Genomic DNA, 20,974 nt, shown 5'->3' with positions numbered 1-20,974 from the left:
AAGTAATTGTTTGATCAGCTTTATTCGCATTTGCATTTACTGAAGTTCACTCTTTTCCCCCACATCCAAGGGTAAGGCGGGAGAGAGAAGGGAAGAAGGGGGAACAGAAATAAAGGGTGATAGAATGAGTTGGGAAAAAGAAAGGGGTTGTCTTGTTGAGAAGGTAGATGGGATGGTGAGAGCGTTGGACAAGGATGAAAAAACCGTTAGTAAAGCTGGATGTGATTGTATGTATGTGAGAGAGCTGGGAGGGAGGTTAATGAAAGGGAGGGAAAGAGAAAGGGTTGTCATTTGAGATGGAAGGGATGATGAGATCGTTTGACAAGGATGAAAGAGCCATCGGTAAAGGTGGATGTGATGGAGCCAGAGTTACAGACCAACATCAATCGGGTAAGAACAGTTTGAGGTAAGGTGAGAGGAGGTGAAAGGTTGCTGAAGATGAATTGCAAAATCCACAATGAACAAGAATGGAAAGGAGAACTGAAAAAGAGCGTTCGAGATAAGATAACCCGGATGTGAAGGGGTAGTGGATTAAGGACTATTTTGTCATTCTTGAAAGAATAAAAAGATAAAGAATGAATTTGAAATTCATATATCAGATAAAATGAATATGATTCAAAAGAAATATTGAGCAATATAGAAGAATATGATAAATTATAAAGTTAAGTGATGGAAATTCCAAAAATATGAAGGGAGAGAGAGAGAGAGAGCAGGGAGGGATGGACCGGGGCGGGGGGGGGGGCGAGGGAGTTACCGATACAAGAATAAATACAAGTAGCCAGAAGAAGGGTGTAACAATCATTTACTTATGTTTATAAAATGGTGATATGGATCCCAAACAAATGATTGGATGAAATCGATAACGTGACCAATCATTTGTTTTAGCAAACATGAAAATTTGCTGATGACTTGTTCTTATGACCAGTTCTATACAGACAGGTCATTGCTTTGATATTAGGACAGTTTTACAACATAGGCGGAAGCGGGGGGGGGGGTCCTTCCCCTCACCCTAAAATTTCTGCTTTTCCAATTTTTACCTGTGTTCATCCCAAAATTTCAGGTGGACCCCCCCCCCTAAATTTGTTGGCTTCCGCCGCCAATATTTAACAAGGATCCACACCACTATGTTATAAACCATCATTTGATCAACAGACGACGTTTGACATTTCACATGGAGCATTCAACAGCGTAGTATTGTTCTGACGGCTTTTATCATGATTATCGGCTGTTATACAATCAGGGTAAACTCGATCAGCTGTCTAATTTGACAAAAATGTAGCTTTGAGTTTCTTTTCAAACTTTTCTTGTTTGTATTTAATTTTCGCAGGGGGTAATTTTGGACAGTGGAACGAGAAACGTCTGAAAAAAAATAAGCGGAAGTGAGCAAAGTGAACCGTCTATAAGAGTTTTGCATATTACTACACAAGTATAGACAAAGACATTATCAATCAAGTAATTTTTCCCTAAAATAAAAACTGTCTGAAGCTTTTAAGAATTTAGAAATTTAAACAATTTCAATAATCAATTAGAATTGGTGAGACGATGCACAAGGCTGCATAATACATGCGCGGGCTCGAAATTAAAAAAAAAATGGAAAGAAATAAGACAGTAAATTATGGTCAATTTTTGATAATGAATGTGTAGTCCAATATTTTTCTTCTTCGCAGTCTGCTATCAAAGTGTCATATAACTTGCCATCGTAGATTTGAGATTACAATAACATTACTTTTTATGATGCACAGAGAGCATTTTTAATTGATATTCCCTGATTGTAAAACAACCCATAAAGGAAACATAAGTACGCAGCATAGCCGACAGAAGGGACATAATTTTATTTCTCATTTTTTATGATTCTACTTTCAATTCATTGTTTTTTGAATTATGAAAACACGAAAAACATTTTATTTTGATCATCTTTACCATTCAATTTCAGTGTATGTTTTGTTAGTTTTATGGGCATAAAATGGCTATGAATTTATTAGACACATGTCACCATTGGAGCCACTTTCATGCAAACTTTACAATGTAATATTCTTTTGCATTTTAAATATTTATATACTATTTACAAAAAACCGGGTGCTTGTTCCTTCGCATTAATATTTTAGCGGCCACTGAGGCCACATATAAAATGAAAAGCCGCGTAACGTTTATTTTTAATTCAGATAAATTTTGAACGGAAAAATGCGAGCTTTCACATTTTTGGAGGAGGGGGAAGTTCTACGATCACGTATGTGATCAGAACTTTCCACAGAATATGCGTGTTTCTCCCCACACTTTTATACCTGTTTTGAAATGATCCTGCCCCCCCCCCTCCCCACTTCCACCGGCTATGCTGTTTCGTTTAAGAAATGACAAATATTCAAAGCATATTCCTTTCGTAAGTAACCGAATTAATGTTGAACCTTTTAACCAACAAGTTTTGTCAAAATACTATGAGATTCTGAAGGATAATCTTTAAAAAAAAAAAAACATTTAATAGATGAGTGAGCGAGGCATCTGAGCAAAAAAAAAAGATGTGGAATTCATGGAATTCAAACCCCAAGCTTCATTTTTGGCCAAGTGCATTTAGCTTTTGTATTATAAATATCAGGCCCCATATTCATCTTCATCAAAAAAAAAATTCTGCCCACTCAAACTGCATGCTGCCCTCGGATTTATAAACGCTGCTATACTGAACCCCGAATAGGCCTATGAAAAGGCAGTTTTATAAGGAATAAATAGGAGTGTGAAATAATGAGATTTCGAGAGAATAGTGCAAGGAAGCAAAGCGTTGAAGCTTTAGAAGACGATGTCATTTTAAAAGCCTCCAAAGGCATATTTCTTCAACAATCAGTTATTCAATTCATTTTTTCATCGCCATGGACCGCATGCGGTATATCTGCTAAAATCCTAATGAAGCATTAAACAATCATTATTATTATGTTTGACATGATGACATTATACAGCCTCTTCCTTGAGAAATTCAGGGACTTTATGTCACAGCATACATGGGAACACCCCGCAAATTAAACAGAAACCAGTTGAGAATTCACATACAGTAAATGTGTAAAATACAAACATTCCCTACTCAAGGTAGTCGGCAAAGGTTGTGTTACCTATAGTTTTTCACCAGGGTCCCGTCTTACAAAGAGTTGCGATTGATCCAATCAATCGAAACTGTGGAAAGCCAGCAAAGTCAACATTATGAAAGGCATGTCTGTTCAAAAAAAAATCTAGATATGAACATGATGAATTTATATCCATAAATTCATTGATTTATTGACAATTTGGTGTGTTCTCCTTTGTTTACAAAGGACATTTTGCAAATTTCCTGTAGAAAAAAATACGACATTGATGGATTTCCATAGAGTTACAATTGATCGTAACTCTTTGTAAGACGGGGCCCAGTATACGCCATGAAAACCCAAAACAGATCATGGGAAGGGGTAATTAGCGTTGTCGTTCATGCGAGGAAGGTCTTGGTCGACCTAGTTCAAGATGATGTTGGTCATATTGGTCATAACCAGGCGCGGATCAAGGGGGACATAGGGGGCACGTGCCCCCCTTTGAGAAGCAAAATTAAAATTTGTATTTTAAAAATGCCATTAAAACAGAGGTTTGCCCCCTCTTCTGAAATTTAAGACCATCTTTTCTTTCTTGTCAATTTTTTTTTGTGTATACGAACTATTTTTAATTTTTTTTTTTTGGGGGGGGGGGCTTGCCAAAATTTTCCTCCGAAAAAATTGTCCCCCCTTTTGGAAAATCCTGGATCCGTCCCTGGTCATAACGTAAAGTCCCTGGGCTCGGGCCAGCGGAAGACATACAGAAGACCAACTGGATCTTTGATCACCCCTCACCATGACGAGACTGCATCGGGTGAACCTTCCAACCATGGGGATCGGCATGGCCATCGACCGGAGTCCGTTATCCACATCCTCCTCGATCCTTCTCATAGTAAAACTGGGTCCTCGCATTCAAACGGCAAATCGAATTGAATGATCAGCAGAGTGGCATCAGACCTCATCTCACCGCATGCGGATGCCTTCCAATCCAAGCAATATTCTCCTATCCACCTGATCCGCCACCATCTCCTAATGAAAACCTGTTCTTTTCCTCGCTGACCTACTCGAACGTAAGCCTGTTCCACTCCAAGTTTTTGGCCCGTGATGCATGAGGTGCTCACAGATCGTTGACCACCAGCAAATCTTGAAGTCTTGGTCGACGCCAGGTTAATTCTTGCTCTAATGGAAAACGACAGAAAAGGGGGGAAGAAAAATGAAACAGTCTCCCGTATCTCGTTTATTCATCCAACAAAATAACGGACCTAGAGCCCCGGGGTGGGGGGCCACTTCCATTCATGAGTGGATACCATGCGCGACCATGGGGTCTTGAAAAGCACCCTAAACACGTAATTTCCATATTCTGAAAATGCACCCCTTAACAAGTATTGGCGTGTGAAACCCTACCCTTAACAAGTATTGGAGAAAAAAAACGATACTCTTGGCAAATATTCCCTGTAATGAACCCCTAAACAAGTACAGGAATGTTTTATTGTTACGGGTCCTTCGGTCGTCGGCTTAACCTTATTTGGTTTAGTATACGACCCCATCTTCTACACCTCGCGCAAATTGGACTCTAAACACGAAGTGTTGAAGCAAAATGGACATCCTTTGTAAAACGTTTTAATTTTGTTTTATCATTCCCGCAAATTCGACCCTAAACACATAATTTTCCTAGCAAAATAGACAACCTTTTTTCATTATTTTTGTGTTTTTGACACCCTTATCACGTTACGTACGTAACGTGCCCTATCGTGAAAAGGACATCCTTTTTACGTGTTTTTTTGGTCGCGCATGGTATCCACTCGTCAATGTAAGTGGCCCCCCCCCCCCGGGCCTAGAGCACGATTCGTAAAGAGCTGCAACTATCATGACAATGGTAATTTTTCTTTTTGGCGATTACCACTAGCGCTCGGCAGCCAATTACAATCAAGGTTATCATGGTAATAATTACAAAGTTAATATCCTTTGATTTTTTTTAATAATCTATCTGGCGCGTCTCGAATCAATAAACGAGACAAAGTCATAGGCAGCAATTTGTGACATTTTTGGTCCCTCGATGGGAGACAAACAGGAGAACGAGCAATCCTTTCCCACTGGCGCTAGTCGGCAATGCCTAAAGTCAAATCAAAATTGATTGATTCACAGTACTGAATATAAGTATACAACTCATACCTGTATATTGTTATTTCTATTGTAAAACATCCAAATAAGTATTGTAAATTTTTGAATTCATAAAAATTCAACTGGTCAAACTCGGTGTAAAAATGGAGTGTTGAATAGGCTCCCCCCAGGACTACACCCTGGGGTGTACAAAATACACCCGAGAGCTTGAAATAACACCAGAGGGTGTAAAAGTAGCAATCAAAGGTGTTGAACTAACACCCAAACTTTAACACTGCAGCTACAATTGACTGGTGTGTTCGTCTATAAATAAGTACATACAATCAGAAGGAGAAAAATCAGTTATTGGCTATACGAATATAATAATGACCCAAATGACACGATAGTTAATTTCGAGTAAATCAAGAAAAATAAAAACAACTTTTGTGAGCAATTTGGCAATTTTTTTCATTCGCTCCGGGCACTTTCATGTGGATTTTCAAGATATAAATTAGGCCCTACACACAAGATGTGCTTAAGTTTAAGCAGCAATTTTCCATATTTAATGTCAGCCGAGATATGGACGTGGATCAATCTCATACTCATATACTCAATAGTAATAACTAACATCCAGAAGTATGTCTGAATAATGCCATAAAACAGATCACAGAGAACAGTAAGGTTGAGTCAGTTTGGTTGATCTGGGCCCCGTCTTACAAAGAGTTACGATAGATTCAGTCAACCATAACTATGGAAAGCCAGAAACGCCATTATCTAAAATACATTTTTCTTCACTTTTCTAGAAATGGTGTGCAGTCCTACATTCACAGTTTTCTTAAAAATTCAGTGTGCCATTCTTTGTTTTCAAAGGACAGAGTGCAAATTTCCTGAAGAAAATTGATGACATTGATAGATTTCCATGGATAAATCGGATCAATCGTAACTCTTTGTAAGACGTGGCACTTGGGAGTCTTTCATGAACGGACTTGTCAGACGTTTTATCCGACAAGTCCCGCTCTATATCCGACATCTACCACATCAACTTGGCCAATCAAAATCAAGGAAAGTTATCGGATCCGAAAACTTGCAGGATAAAAAAAATATTGACGGAACGGTTTCCTGAAAGAAAATACAGAAGACCAACTGGATCTTTGATCACCCCTCACCATGACGAGACTGCATCGGGTGAACCTTCCAACCATGGGGATCGGCATGGCCATCGACCGGAGTCCGTTATCCACATCCTCCTCGATCCTTCTCATAGTAAAACTGGGTCCTCGCATTCAAACGGCAAATCGAATTGAATGATCAGCAGAGTGGCATCAGACCTCATCTCACCGCATGCTTTGTTTTCAAAGGACAGAGTGCAAATTTCCTGAAGAAAATTGATGACATTGATAGATTTCCATGGATAAATCGGATCAATCGTAACTCTTTGTAAGACGTGGCACTTGGGAGTCTTTCATGAACGGACTTGTCAGACGTTTTATCCGACAAGTCCCGCTCTATTTCCTGTTTTCTGTCATTGAATCCCGTTGTATGTCTCGGTGAACATTCCCATCAGGTCAAGTTGACCAACTAGAGATCCTTGATCACCCATTACCTGCATCGGGGGAACTTTCCAGTCGTAAAGGCCATCGTATCTGCATCGTCGACCGAAGTACACTGCCACACCTTCTACGTTCCTGTGGTGATCCTGCGTGTTGTAGGCTCTCTCAAGTTGGAAACAGACTTGGCCGGTGAACCGCGATGGACGTCAGACCTATCTCACCGTAGGATAGCCTCACGAGGACGCCTTCGAAGCAACATTCTCCTATCCACCTGACCCGCCATCATCTCCTGATGAAAACCTGCCCCAATCCGTGTTGACCAGGCCACATGGGTGGCGATGTATATACTGTACTATACTCTAGCGTAGCCCTATTAAAATTGTGATTCGGCATGCATTAGGCAATTTGAGCCCTGATGTGGGGTGGAAGACTTGGTCGACATAAGATTAAATCTTGTGCTGTTGGGGAAAAAAACAGAAAATAAAATGGGTGGAACTGTCTTCTACAGACATGCCAGCAACAGAGAGCTACAACTCATCACATAATGAATTACAACTGCATGTATCAGACTATATATCAATTTAATTCAATTCATCTTTATTTCTCAAGCCGATTAAAACGGCCCTTTTTAAAACAGAAATTATAACCATTTTATTATGGTAACTGCCATGGTAACAAGTCGGGGCAGCCAATCACGTTCAGTAAATCTGGCTGTTCAGAAATATAGGCCGTATACAACACTGAATGACCTTCAAAGTAGTGGTTTAGATTTCTTACCAGTTTTAAAACGTTTTGAATATAAACAAAATTTAATTTTAATAATCAATAATTGCACAGATTTAAAATAAATCCAGATGGAATGTAATTAGGGGCCAATTGCAATGTGGACTTTTAATCCTTTGAAAATAGTTTTAAAATCTCGAAGGATTTAAATTCAAAAGCTTTGAGATTTAAAAATGAATCTGTAGAATTCAAAATAAATTCAAAACTCGATTGGTCCGTGATTACACTTCATCTGGATTTATTTTACATCCCTGTATTAGTGTAGTGGTACTAAAGACGGAATCATTATATTCAATGCTTAGAATGTGTATAAGTCCTAACCGCGACACTGAAAAAACTCCGGCGTTGATTTAACACCAGCCCGGAATATGTCCACACCAGAGAAGTGTTAACACCACTTTGGTTTTTCCAACACCAGATATGTGTTTATACAACACCAATTAGTATTAAAACAGCTTCGATTTGATTCCAAACTGGTGTTATTTTAATACTTCTCTGGTGTAGTCATTATATAATGGAGCGTTGTGGCCCAGTGGATTAGTCTCCGGACTTTGAAACAGAAGGTCGTGGGTTCGAATCCCAACCATGGCGTAATTTCCTTCAGCAAGAAATTGATCCACAATGTGCTGCACTCAACCCAGGTGAGGTAAATGGGTACCTGGCAGGAATTTATTCCTTGAAACGCAGCGCGCGTAACAGCTGCACTGCTAAAGCCAGGGTAATTATGCTGCATATACTGTATAGCACTTAGAGACTTCTGACAAAGTATGTGTTAAGCGCTATATAAGCAAGTATAATTATTATTATAATTATATAGATTCCGGGTTGGCGTTAAATTAAACCGGAGTTTCGGTAGTGTATTTTGCTTCCATAATTATCATTATTGATGTCACCTGTCTCACCATTATTACCCTGTCATGGACAAAATATATTCAAACGATTCCTTTTTACCAGTTGTTGGTATAATCTTAACGAGGACGGATTTGTGAGAATGGTACATGAACATGTTCATATCTTATGCTGATAGCGTATATACTCTCTAAATGCAAAGGAGGCAGGGAGCTAATCTGGAGCCCGTAACACAAAGCTTAGCAATGATCGTAGAACATTTTTCTACGATTGATTCCATTGACTACAATGTACAACCAATCGTGAAGATCAAGCTTACGATCGATCGCTAACCTTTGTGTTACGGGACCCTGGTCCCTACTCACACTCCCCACAGAGTGAGATGAGGAACTAGTTCTGATGGAATGAAATTTCACTCTTTCAAGAGTGAATTTTTACACTTTTTTTAGTGAAAGTGCATTTTTTGAAAGTGCATTTTTTGGCTCACTATTATGCACAACACAGTAAAGACAATGAATAAGGACATAAGAGATCTTACCAATCCTTTATGTCTGTTTTTGTTCATATGTATAAGAACATTCTGCTTATTCGAACATATTGATTAAACATTGTCATATACAGTGACACCTAATTGTGATTTCATTTTAATATTAATTAGCTATACCTTTACCAGGTTTACGGGTTTTTTTTACTATTATTAATTGGATAAATTTATCACAAACATACAAGTTGTGTTTCCTTTTTGTGAATACACCCTATGAAAATTATTCTAAGTCGATTAACGCAAGGGTAAGATACAAACAGTCTTTAAAGGATCGGCTTCTCATAAAACCCCCGCCTAATTCAGTATTTGATGAAGGAGATACGAATGAGTTTAACCTGATGCATCGATGTTTCCTGGTGGCCGCTTGGGTCCCTGGTGGATTTCCTGTACCTCATTTTCTGCTGGATCATATTTATCCTAGGCCTATTTGTCCAGTAAAACCAGGTATATCTTAAAAAAAGGATTGACATGACAATAATTTTTTTTCTCATATTACCAGCGATGGATTCCTTATCACACGTAAGAAAAAAAAAGGTTCAACTATCCCATATAATCAATACAGCAAAAAGAACATTTAAAATCAGTTACAACATCACACAAATATCAAAATTTGGGGAATGACAAAGGACACGTTGACCTATCAAGGTTAATCCCCAAATTAGAAATTTTAAAAGTAATATGCACCAAGTCGACGTTCTGTCAAGATTATAGATATTTTACAATTGTATATTAATCACTTGATGGTATCCGCAAAAATGCAAAAGTTCTGGAAAATTTAGAAATTCAAAGGATGGCCCTTCCTAAGTATGCAAACATCACCTCTTCTTACTGAGTTTGCTGTTTCACCCGGGTTTTTTTTTTGACATGGGGCCCGCGGAGTCCTCTCTGACTTTAAGAATATAATCTATCATATAACAATGATATTTGGGTGAACTCATCTTTCATGATATAGTTTTAAATTATACTAATCCATTTCAGTTCCAGTTGCAGTATTCAGTGGCAAACCCTGTGGACCGGACTACCATATTATGGGGTAAAGGGAAAATATATTAAAGAATGTACCATAATTGATATGATACCAACATAATGAAAAGACATTGAAGACATTGGAAATATAATAACAATAATAATTAACATCATGTATATAGCGCTTATCACAAAGAATGTCTCTAAGCGCTTGAACGTTGATGTAATTTATCGAAAATCAAATCACATGAAACTATACATTTATACATTGGCGGAGGAAGCAAATCTTAGGGGGAAATATTTTCACCCGAATTTCACCCGGCTGCTAAAGCTGTTGTTTATATTTTTGTTTACGGGGTAGTCTACACTAACGTCTGTAGTTTTAAGTACATCTTAGTTTCTCTTACAAACATGATGAGATACCTAACGCAGCAGGTGCATTTACAGGATTTTGCACCCCGAGGGCCCTGCCTGATTTTGGTACCATGAATGTGTACTTTTCGAAAAATGGTGCCCCCCATAAACATGAATGATGAACTGGATAGTATCTAAACAAAGCTGAAAAGTTTTGATAATCTGACCTAAAATGTTGACATTCTAAGCACTTTGGGTCATCAAGCAGGATGGGTATCTATCTAAACAACAATATTGATAACATTTTTGATATTCCGACCTAAAATTTAGACAATCTGAGTACTTTTGATAATCATGAAATAATTGACATAATCTAAACTAAACATTTTATGCGAGCGCGTAGCGCAAGCTGAAATTTTTTCATATAGATCTGGCCAAAAATTTGATATTCTAAATCACTTTTTGTTACCATGAATGAGATGTGTATTTATTTAAACAATAATTGATGCAAGCGCGAAGCCCAAAAATATTGATTTTCCGACCTAAAATTTTGCGGAAATTTTGACAGTCCAAGCACTTTTGGTCATCATGAGTAGGATAGGAATATAACTAGTCACTTTTTTGTTATTCCAACCCAAAACAGGACATTCTAAGCACTTTTGTGACCATGAACAGGATGGGTACCTATCTAAACAATGAATGCGATGAATATTTTTGGTAATATGACCTAAAATTGGGACATTCTGAGCACTTTTGGTAATCATGAACACAATAGCTATTTAAATAAACATTTTTGCGAGAGCGAAGTGCGAGATAAACCTCTTTTATAATCCGACCAAAAACTTAAAATTCTAATACATTTATTGTAATCAAGAATATGATAGATATCTATCTAAACAATTGACGCGAGCGCGAAGCGCGAGCTGAAAATAAGTCCAACAAAAAGTTGATTTGAAGAAAAGGAGAAAAATCCAACAAGCATAACATTGAAAATTTCATCAAAATCGGATGTGAAATAAGGAAGTTATGACATTTTAAAGCTTCGCTTAATTTTACAAAAATAGTTCTTCTTCTTCTTCTTCCGGGTGTAGTACAGACCTCTGGGTAGAGTATTTTCGTACTTTGTGCAGTGCTTAAAAACTAGTGTGCCATGCTGCATTGCCAAACCTCAGTAATATGCTTATGAGGTTAAAGGTGTATGTACATAATAAGGTAAAAGTGTTCCTTGTGCAAGTAAAAACTAACTCCTTTTTCATCTAAGCCTGGCGCAGCGTTATCCCGTCCAGCTGCCTCTTAAACTGTTCCAGAGAAGAAGCAGATGTTAGACTGGCAGGGAGCTGGTTCCAAAGGCGTACAACACTAGGAAAGAAGGAGTTCTGAAACCCAGAGGTCCTACATAGTTGTTGTCGATATTGAGTATGTCGTCGTCCAGATGATCGTAGTGCTGGGTAGAGGTAAGGTGGTTCAGGTGAGATGGCAATCAGTCCATGAAGAATACGGTAGAGCATGATCACTTTTAGTTATATGCACATCCCGGTCAGTATGCAAATGAGGGAACTGATGACATCACTCACCCACTTTTTTCTTTTGCATTTTCTTATATGGAATATGAAATAGTCTAATTTTCTCCTCATTGTCCTGTAAAACAAAATTTTATTTCTCCCTGAACGTGTGGAATTACCATTGTTAAACATTATGTGGTTCAGTCAAGTTTGTCCTTATTGTCAAATCTGTAAAATTTGAAATATTTTATAATTCAAACAATAAAAAAACAAAAGAAATAGTGAGGGACATCATTGATTCTCTCATTTACATGTGACTAAATTGTGCATATAACTATTTTGTGAAAATAGGCGAAACTTTAAAATGTCACAACTTTCTTATTTTACATCCGAATTTGATTAAATTTTCAGCATTATGTTTGTCTGATTATCTCTTTTGATTCAATTCAAAATTTTCTGAGGTAGACTTGACCTTTTAGATTATGTAAGTTATTTTTTACTATTATTTTTCTTATTGTTTATATTTTTTAAGTTTTTTAGTCCCCCTATTTCTTTTAATTATATTTTACTTTTATTATCATAATGTATTTTGCTATGTCTATTCATCACTATTTCTGCACTTCATGACACTCCTTCCAGTGGTTCACTTTATTCATCATCCCAGTATAGCTTCTGTATGAGCTGCCATAGGGGTTACTACATCAAGTATCAAGTATTAAGTTTCTTTCACTAATATTGTATGTTTTTATGATTTATGTCATATGATTTTCTGCTTTTGGCATTATTACCATGTTTGATTGTATATTGTACTTTTTATTTTGTGTGCATGGACCCCTATACGAAAAACAGCATTTGCTGATAGGGCGTTCCATCCCACGAATGGCAAATGAATAATACATACATACATACATACATACATACATACATAAATAAATATTTACAAATTTATGGTACAATACATAAATCGGTAGCACATACGTAGCTGAAAGCAATCACCAAACGAATTCTAACTGTTTTTCTATTTCTTTTGTATTCTTCGGTTTCTGTATTCTTAGTTTTGGTGACATATTTTGAACTTAGATGACATCTTACTTTAATTTTCAAAATCATCTTTAATCGTCTTACATGACGTATTGAGATAACTATCCCATGCACTTACCTGGTTATCGCCAGAATAATGTATGAAATCCCTTCCTGCATTTCCCTCCTTTCCTCTCATACGCTGTAATATAAGGAGAGAATATCTGTGGATATCTTGTGGGGAAAAACCTTCCAGCAGTTTAAATTCAGCTATCGTTGAAGCCTTTCTAAGCGTTGTTGTTGTTGGTGCACGTGATGATGATGCTGTGGTGTACCCCGTATTCACGGCTTGCATTCCTTTACAAGTAAGCCTGTATCACTACCGCCTGCCCTTCAGCTATTCAAATTTTCCCACCTATTGTGCGCTCGTTATTCGCCCCAGTGCATTGCTATGGATCTATTATCATTGACAGACATCGGCGTTTTGTTAATGAATTACTTTCGTCGATATGCACTTTCAACATTTGCTACACGTTTGTTAAGTTTAATCAATTAATTCAGGACAATATAAAATCACTGAAATCATTGAAAATAAAGGAGGAAATATCGTAATTCACAAGCTAGACGGGCTCAGGTCAACATCCCTTATGTGACAATTTTAAAATGTCATATGAAACCCTCGCCCATTTATAATTAATATTGTGAAAAGGGTTAAATGTTTTACAGACTCTTGCTCTCTCCAAGAAACTTTCGGCATACTGTATTGCATGAGAGCGAGTTTTCGAACCGGGACGCGTGACGAATTCGGGACGAATTAAAAAACAAAGCAAATGAATAGAAATGCCCGTCAAATGACAATGAAGGGCTGGGAGGTCTTTAATTGTCAAAAATTTGAACATTACTTGTCGGTAACTGACATTATACATTAACATTTACCAGTGCTATATGAGTTTATGAGTTTCAAAGGCATAATTTTCTTGGTACTTATATGTAAAGGCTTTTTTAAATCATAAAAGCTTCAAAAGACTTTACATTTTAAATTATCAAAAGATAAGAAATATATGTTTTACTTACTGGGGGGGGGGGTCATAGCAGTTACATGTATTCCTATAGTAATTTAATATTGCATTGACTGTACACATTGATTAATCTGACTATACACCCATTTACATATATTCATCAGCTTTATATTGACTTTTAAAACATTTTTCTTCTCCAACCTCCCCCTCCCCTCAAGAAAGGCAAAATAAATAAGGGATCATCCCCTAGGCTACCCCTCCCCCAATCTCATGCAGGCATGCAGTTTTATTGATTTCTATTCTGATCAGTGCAAGCAATGCTTGTTCATATCTGTCGGATTTCAATTTTCTTCATAATTTGTTTAATCTTTGCTAATTTCTTTTTAAGCTGTTATAACAAAAATAACCTCCAGCTTCTAAACTGAACTGAGCTATAATTTGCCATTATAATTGTAAATTAAAGAAGAGACACAGTTTTAGTAGATCCATGCAACTGTCAACTTGTAAACCCAAAACAAAAATTGTATAACACATCAGCTACACTACCAACAGGTACAACAAGTGGAACGCCTCTGGCAGTCTCATCTGCATCACGCGAGTCAATATAGCAATAGTGCTGACTTTGAAAACTACTATAAAATAATTATTCACAAAAACACCATTCATATAATGATAAAATACTACGTTCATCGACATTTGACCTTGATCATGTGACCTAAAACTTGTGATACTTGATTACCCCTATATCCACATTTTATGCACGATATCTATAAACTTTAAAAGTTATGGCAGCAATCTAATAATTCCTCAAAAAGGGGCAAAGTTCAATGACCTTAAATGGCCTTTGACTTTGGTCATGTGACCTGAAACTCGTATGATATGTTCAGTGATACTTGATGACTCTTATGTCCAAGTTTTATGAACTAGACCAATAAACTTTCAAAGTTATGATGGTAATTCAACAAATACCCCTAACTTTGCAAAAGTTCATTGAGCTTACATGACATTTGACCTTAATAATGTGACCTGAAACTCGCACAGGATTTTCAGTGATACTTGCCATTACTTTTATGTCCAAGTATCATGAATCAGATTCTTAAACTGTCAAAGTTATGATGGTAATTCAACAGAAACCCCATTATGGCCAAAGTTCATTGACCTTTGACTGTGGTCATGTGACCTGAAATTTTCACAGGATGTTCAGTAATTCTTGATTACTCTTATGTCCAAGTTTTATGAACTAGAACAATAAACTTTCAACGTTATGATGGTAATTCAACAAATACCCCCAACTCGGCCAAAGTTCATTGACCTTAAATGACCTTTGACCTTAATCATGTGATTACACTTATGTCCAAGATTCATGAATCAGATCCATAAACTTTCAAAGTTATGATGGTAATTCAACAGATACCCCCTATTTGGCTAAAGTTCGTTGACTCTAAATGACATTTGACCTTAGTCATGTGACTTGAAACTCAAGCAGAATATTCAGCATGTTCAGTAATACCTGATTAATCTTATGTATAAGTTTCATGAACTAGGTCCATATATTATCTAATTCATGATGATATTTCAAAAACTTAACATTCAGTTAAGATTTTGATGTTGATTCCCCCAACATGGTCTAAGTTCATTGACTCTAAATGACCTTTGACCTTGATCACGTGACCTGAAACTCAGGCAGGATGTTCAGTAATACTTGATTAATCTTATGGCTAAATTTCATGAACTAGGTTCATATACTTTCTATGCTGTCATTTAAAAAAAACTTAACCTTCAGTTAAGATTTGGTGTTGACGTCGCCGCACAGTGGGCCAGAATGAGTTGAAAGTGCGCCAAAATTATATTCCGGGTTATATTTTTACTTTAACATGTTGATTTAGGGTAATTTTGGGCGTAGAATCGACTGAACATAATTTAAAGCCGATATGACGTCACTTTGATACCAAATTTTGATTGGCTACTTAAAACAATTCTGTGAAAAGACAAATTACGCTAAACAATGTGCAATATATAAACTTTGTGTTATGTGTTACTTAAAGATTGACCAGAGTGAATGTTGGTTTATGCTTCACATGCCTTCTCTGTCACATGCCTAAAAATTGTGTATGAGATCCGGAAAATAATTTATGGCATAAAAATGATAATTAGATGAAACAAATACTTAAAAATCTGAAAAATACTAACCGTGCTTTATCAAGCGTTGTAGACTTGGGTAAAACGCAGAGTATATAACACTACGAATGTTTTACTATCATGACTGTGAGAAGGGCGCTTTCGGCTGAAATTATTCTACAAGTAAATTTTATCTCTGGAAGAGGGGCGGGTAGCACTTATATGCATTGTCAACCTTTATTTTGTTTTCATTATGACCGGAATTCATGTCATTTGTATGGAATGGAAGGGGAATCGTCCTCGCCGTGCAAAAATGAACGGCAATGTACACCCCACACGGTGCGCTGCGATGACTGCGCGGTATAAAAATGACCGTTTTTGAACAGGTTTTGGGGGAGTAGTGTCAAGTAAAATCGGCTCCAACATGAAAACGGGTAAAAACAGGCAGTTAAATTTAGTATCGACTTAAAGCTTAGACATCTGGCAATATGATGATGATAGAATTTAAACGGAAATCTAAACTTTTTAAATGTAAATGCAAAAAAACATGGATTATCCGCCTATTTCGAGGAATAGTTATCTTAGAAACCTCCTGAAATGTGTCTTTTATCTACTTTGAACCCTTTCACACACAAAAAAGAATATATCAGGATTATGTGGGTGCCATGTCAGATTCCTACATGAAAAAATTCCTGTGAAGTGGCTTGTTTTTCAACTAAGTTGTCATATACTCGTCATTTCGCAAAATGTCACATTTTACAATTTGAGGTAGGAAATTAACAACCTTTATGCCAATTCCCGAATGAAATATTTTACTGAAGTGTTGTCTTTCAGCTGGGCATGACAAAAATTAAAAATCTGAAATTGCCCAAAATAACTTTTGGCGCATTTTTGTTTCGCCCCGGCCCACTGTGCGCCGCCGCCGTCGGAAAAGCGGCGCCTTAAGTCTCACTCTGTTATGCAGGCGAGACAAAAACTAACTCCAAGTTTTGATTGGTCCCTTACTACATTCCACCTGAATTTACTTCAAATCCTTGCAATTTAGAGTGTCTAGAGAACACGGGGGGCTAGTCAAATATATTGCTGTACACACGCATGACCCCCCCCCCCCCCCCAAAAAAAAAAAAACGCGTTTAAAGGGGGTGTTTTTTTTTCAGTTTTGGACGCGGGACGCGCGTGCACCCGTTAAGGGTATCAAAAACACCGAATTAAAAAAAGGGGTAGTCTTGAAAAACTGGTCAATGGTCAATCGCAGGGTCAAACGTATTTAGGCTGTTTTTTCTAAAGCTTTTTTTAAAGACTAGCCAAATGTGTTTAGGGCATGTTTTTTGCTTAGGGGCCAAAATGTGTAAATAAAGCCCGCAAAACAACTTGTTAAGGGGGTTATTTTGCACACACACAAAAAACTCGTTTAGGGGGTGTATGGAAATAATTTGGCCACACGCATGTACAGCAATACATTTGACCCCTCCCCAGGAGAACACCTAATGGGTATAACTTGCTGTTTTCATGCTGTTTTTCAAAGGGGCGATAAAATTGCCACAAAACAGCTGTACAAAGGAAGAGAAACGGGCTACAAATAAAACGGCTGTACAAAAGGGGGTGTTGAAAAGGGCTACAAAACGGCTAAAATAAGGCAAGATCCTCACTGCCCTTTTCAACAAGGTGTCATTTTTATCAACTTGTTTCTGAATTTTCGGGGGGTGGGTGACAAGTGACACCTCAATTAAGGCCCCGTTGCATAAAGGTTACCACTATGGAATCCTTTATTTTGATTGGCTGTTTATCAGCATTACCATGGTAGTTGCCATCGGATTGCGAAGTTATTACCATAAGAGTAACTTTAATGTAACAGGACCATAGTTCTCTCATAAAAATATACAGGCATAACAAAACATTACCATAGTTTTATCAAGCAAAGTTATTTCCAGTGGTTGCCTTTTATAGCATTAAAAAAGGATTGACAAATCAACGTTGTTATTCCTGTTTAATTTTCCTGAGTTTTCATAAGAAAAAAAATAGAAAATGAACGATAAAACTATATGGGTTTCTCTTTGAAGTTCAAATACAATCTGAAAAATATTTTGGTAGAATTTTATTTAATTGGTCCCACTCAACTTAACATAAAATGCATTATGAGATGTGAGTTACATCATGATAATGATCAATTTTTTTTTTCAAAATGAGTAATTAGCATTTTGTACGTTTTTAAAGGGCAAGTCCACCCCAGGAAAATTGATTTGAATCAATAGAGAAAATCACACAAGAATAACGCAGAAAATTTCATCAAAATCGGATGTAAAATAACAAAGTTATGATATTTCAAAGTTTCACTTATTTTTCACAAAACAGTTATATGCACAACTCAGTGATATGCAACTCACTATTTCTTTTTTTTATTGTTTAAAGTATACAATATTTCTATTTTCACAGATTTGACACTAAGGACCCCCTTGGTTGAACCACAAAATATTAAAACAATGGTCCACATGTTTAGGGACGAATAAAACTTTGTTTATCATGACAATGTGGAGAAAATTGAAATACTTCATATTATAATGAAATACAAAAGAAATAGTAAGTGGGTCCCCTCATTTGCATACCGACCAGGATGTGCATATAACTGTTTTATGAACAACTGTCCCCATTACTTAGTATATATTTTACTTAAATTGCCTCTTTAATCACATCTATCAGTAGATCGTGTGTTCTTTCTATAGCAGGGCATGTAATACAGATTTTTAAAGAATACATTATGGATAAAGAGTTTGTATCACCACAAGAAAAAGCAGAAATACATTTTGAGGGTATTTTATAGTCCATCAAAGGGAAAGTTGTTCACATGTGACATCACCCATCCTTGTCGCATTGCCAATGGGAGGATCTCCATAGCATGAGTGACTGGAATATTCAAATGCTCATAACTTTCTCACTATTTGTCCGATTTTTCTCAAACTTTCTTTGTTTTTATTCTTTGATTTTTCTGTTTTGACACAAGCCTACTTATCCCAAAGGTTTCATTCCCCTTTAACTATTCATAGAATCTGAACCATATAGTAGTGTTTTCTGGCCGTTATTGAATTTTAGATGGCACGTAGTCTGGGCAGGATGTACCCTCTCCCCATCCTTAACTTCGACATACATGACTTAAGACGCCGATAGAGTGCTGTTTAGCAAGGTGGGCGACAGCAGGACTTTCGGACTTTGTCGTTAAAGCATCGATTCTTCAGAGTATGAACTATTCATCAAAGACTGAACAATATGGTGACGTATGGAACTGAGACAATGAGCGTGATTGGATTCTGAGAACAATTATATGTGCATATTTTACGTCGATTATCGTAGAGCGAGTGCGTCTACTTTAGCAAAGAAATGGTTCAGAATAGAGAGTGGATAGTGGAGGGATTGTTTACCGATGTAAGAGGGTAATAGATATTTAAGTGAATCAGTTGTTATATAGGTTTAAGTATTGGAGAGGTTACGATCAGGTCAGTACAAATGGACATCCCGGTTGTTCACTTATTTTGAGATCAGTGTCGTCGATTTCTGATTTACATGTCCCCATGATAAAATGCAGATTAATTCATTTAATCCGGTATTCTTGTCTGATCTCTGTTTGAGTAGACTCTCAAATTTCAACCATTAGGATAAAAAAAATCAACGCGACAAATTAGAGTATCCAAACAAATTATTTATAAAAAAAAGAGAAATAAGTAATGCACTGACCAGATGTTCAGCATATTGGAATGGTATTGGATTTAATTCATTTAGTATACATAGAATAATCTTGACATATCTTCTCTGGGCACTGCTGAAAGAACACCTAATAAATAAAGTGTTACACTTTGTAAGAAGATATAAATGATAGAAAAATGAGTAACATAACAGCAGCCATATCTCTTTAAATGGATAATCCGGGCTGAAAATACATCTTAGATATAGAGTAGAATTCACTGAGCAAAATGCTGGAAATTTCATGAAAATCGGATAACAAATAATAAAGTTATTGAAGTTTAAAGTTAAGCAGTATTTTGTTAAAACAGTCATCGTGAATATTCATTAGGTGGGTTGATGATGTCACATCTCCCCTTTCCGTTTTCTTATGTTATTACATATAATCATATTTTTTCATTATTTCATACTTGTGTGAATAATATGTCTCCCTTATAATGAAATAAGTTGCAGCAATAAATATCTAATGCACTAAATCAGTTGTCAATCCAATTTTTCTAGTTCTTTGAGGTAAAAATTTGAATAAAACTTATTTCATATAATAAAATACAAAAGAACAAGTGGGGGTGTGACATCATCAGCCCATCTAATGAATATTCATGACGACTGTTTTCACAAAAGATTGCCAAACTTTAAAATTCATTAACTTTGTTATCTGATTTTGATGAAATTTTCGGCATTTTGCTCAATGAATTCTACTTTATTTATTAAGCTATAAGTACTTTCAGCCCGGACCATCCCTTTAATTCCAATGAAATGAATGAACTCTAAATTCAAGGAAATATTCCAATGTACTTGAAATTGAGATATGACATTAATTGAGTCTTTTGTGCAAACTGAAAAAAAATCTAATCACAATTTCATGCAGATCAAATTTCATATTCACAAAAGCAAATGGCCTTGGGAATTTAGATATGCAATTGTCTACTTTCTATTTGATCAAAGTAACTCCATGTTAACAACTGTAAAGTTAATTTGGGAGATGTAATTTTTCGAATTGCTTGCGGAGGACCAAAATTCTGATATTCAAGGAAACCGAAGAAGAGAAGATTAAGAAATAAGTAAGTTATGGATGAATAAAAAGTATTGTACTTTCTGTTGGGATCCTTAAATTGGCCACCATGCTTCAGAATCAGAGATTTAGTGGACAACTCTCCATTTCTGTTGTACACAAATATTTAGATTTTCTCTATTATCATTTAAATTGCATCGTGCCTCCTGAGCACAACATTTGTCCTGGGAAAATGCAATTCACATTGTATATGTCAAGGTCAGGAGGAGATAATGTGAAAAATGTAAAATAAAGGGGGAAATCTGAATATTTGTATACAAAACAAATGGAGAGTTGTCCACAAAATCAGCCATTTGGAATGATGTTTGCCAATTCGGGGATCCC

The 20,974-nt window shown here is 36.5% G+C and overlaps 1 long non-coding RNA gene across 2 annotated transcripts; it reads right to left on the bottom strand.

Moving 5' to 3' along the window:
- Positions 1-1,733: 1,733 nt before the first annotated feature.
- On the bottom strand, positions 1,734-13,082 carry LOC135153536 (uncharacterized). 2 transcript variants are annotated; one of them, XR_010292937.1, is made up of 4 exons: positions 12,849-13,082; positions 9,203-9,317; positions 6,745-7,149; positions 3,653-4,220 (listed from the first exon to the last, which is right to left on the bottom strand). It is a non-coding gene; the product is annotated as an uncharacterized LOC135153536 (long non-coding RNA). The 2 variants fall into 2 exon arrangements; XR_010292938.1 differs by lacking the exon at positions 9,203-9,317 and having other exon boundaries at positions 1,734-4,220; positions 12,849-13,037.
- Between the last annotated feature and the right edge of the window lie 7,892 nt (positions 13,083-20,974).

The sequence above is a fragment of the Lytechinus pictus genome, chromosome 3 (assembly GCF_037042905.1).
Source record: "Lytechinus pictus isolate F3 Inbred chromosome 3, Lp3.0, whole genome shotgun sequence".
Lineage (NCBI taxonomy): Eukaryota > Metazoa > Echinodermata > Echinoidea > Temnopleuroida > Toxopneustidae > Lytechinus > Lytechinus pictus.
The sequence above is the reverse complement of the archived record's forward strand: the minus strand, read 5'-3'. Positions and strand labels throughout refer to the sequence as shown.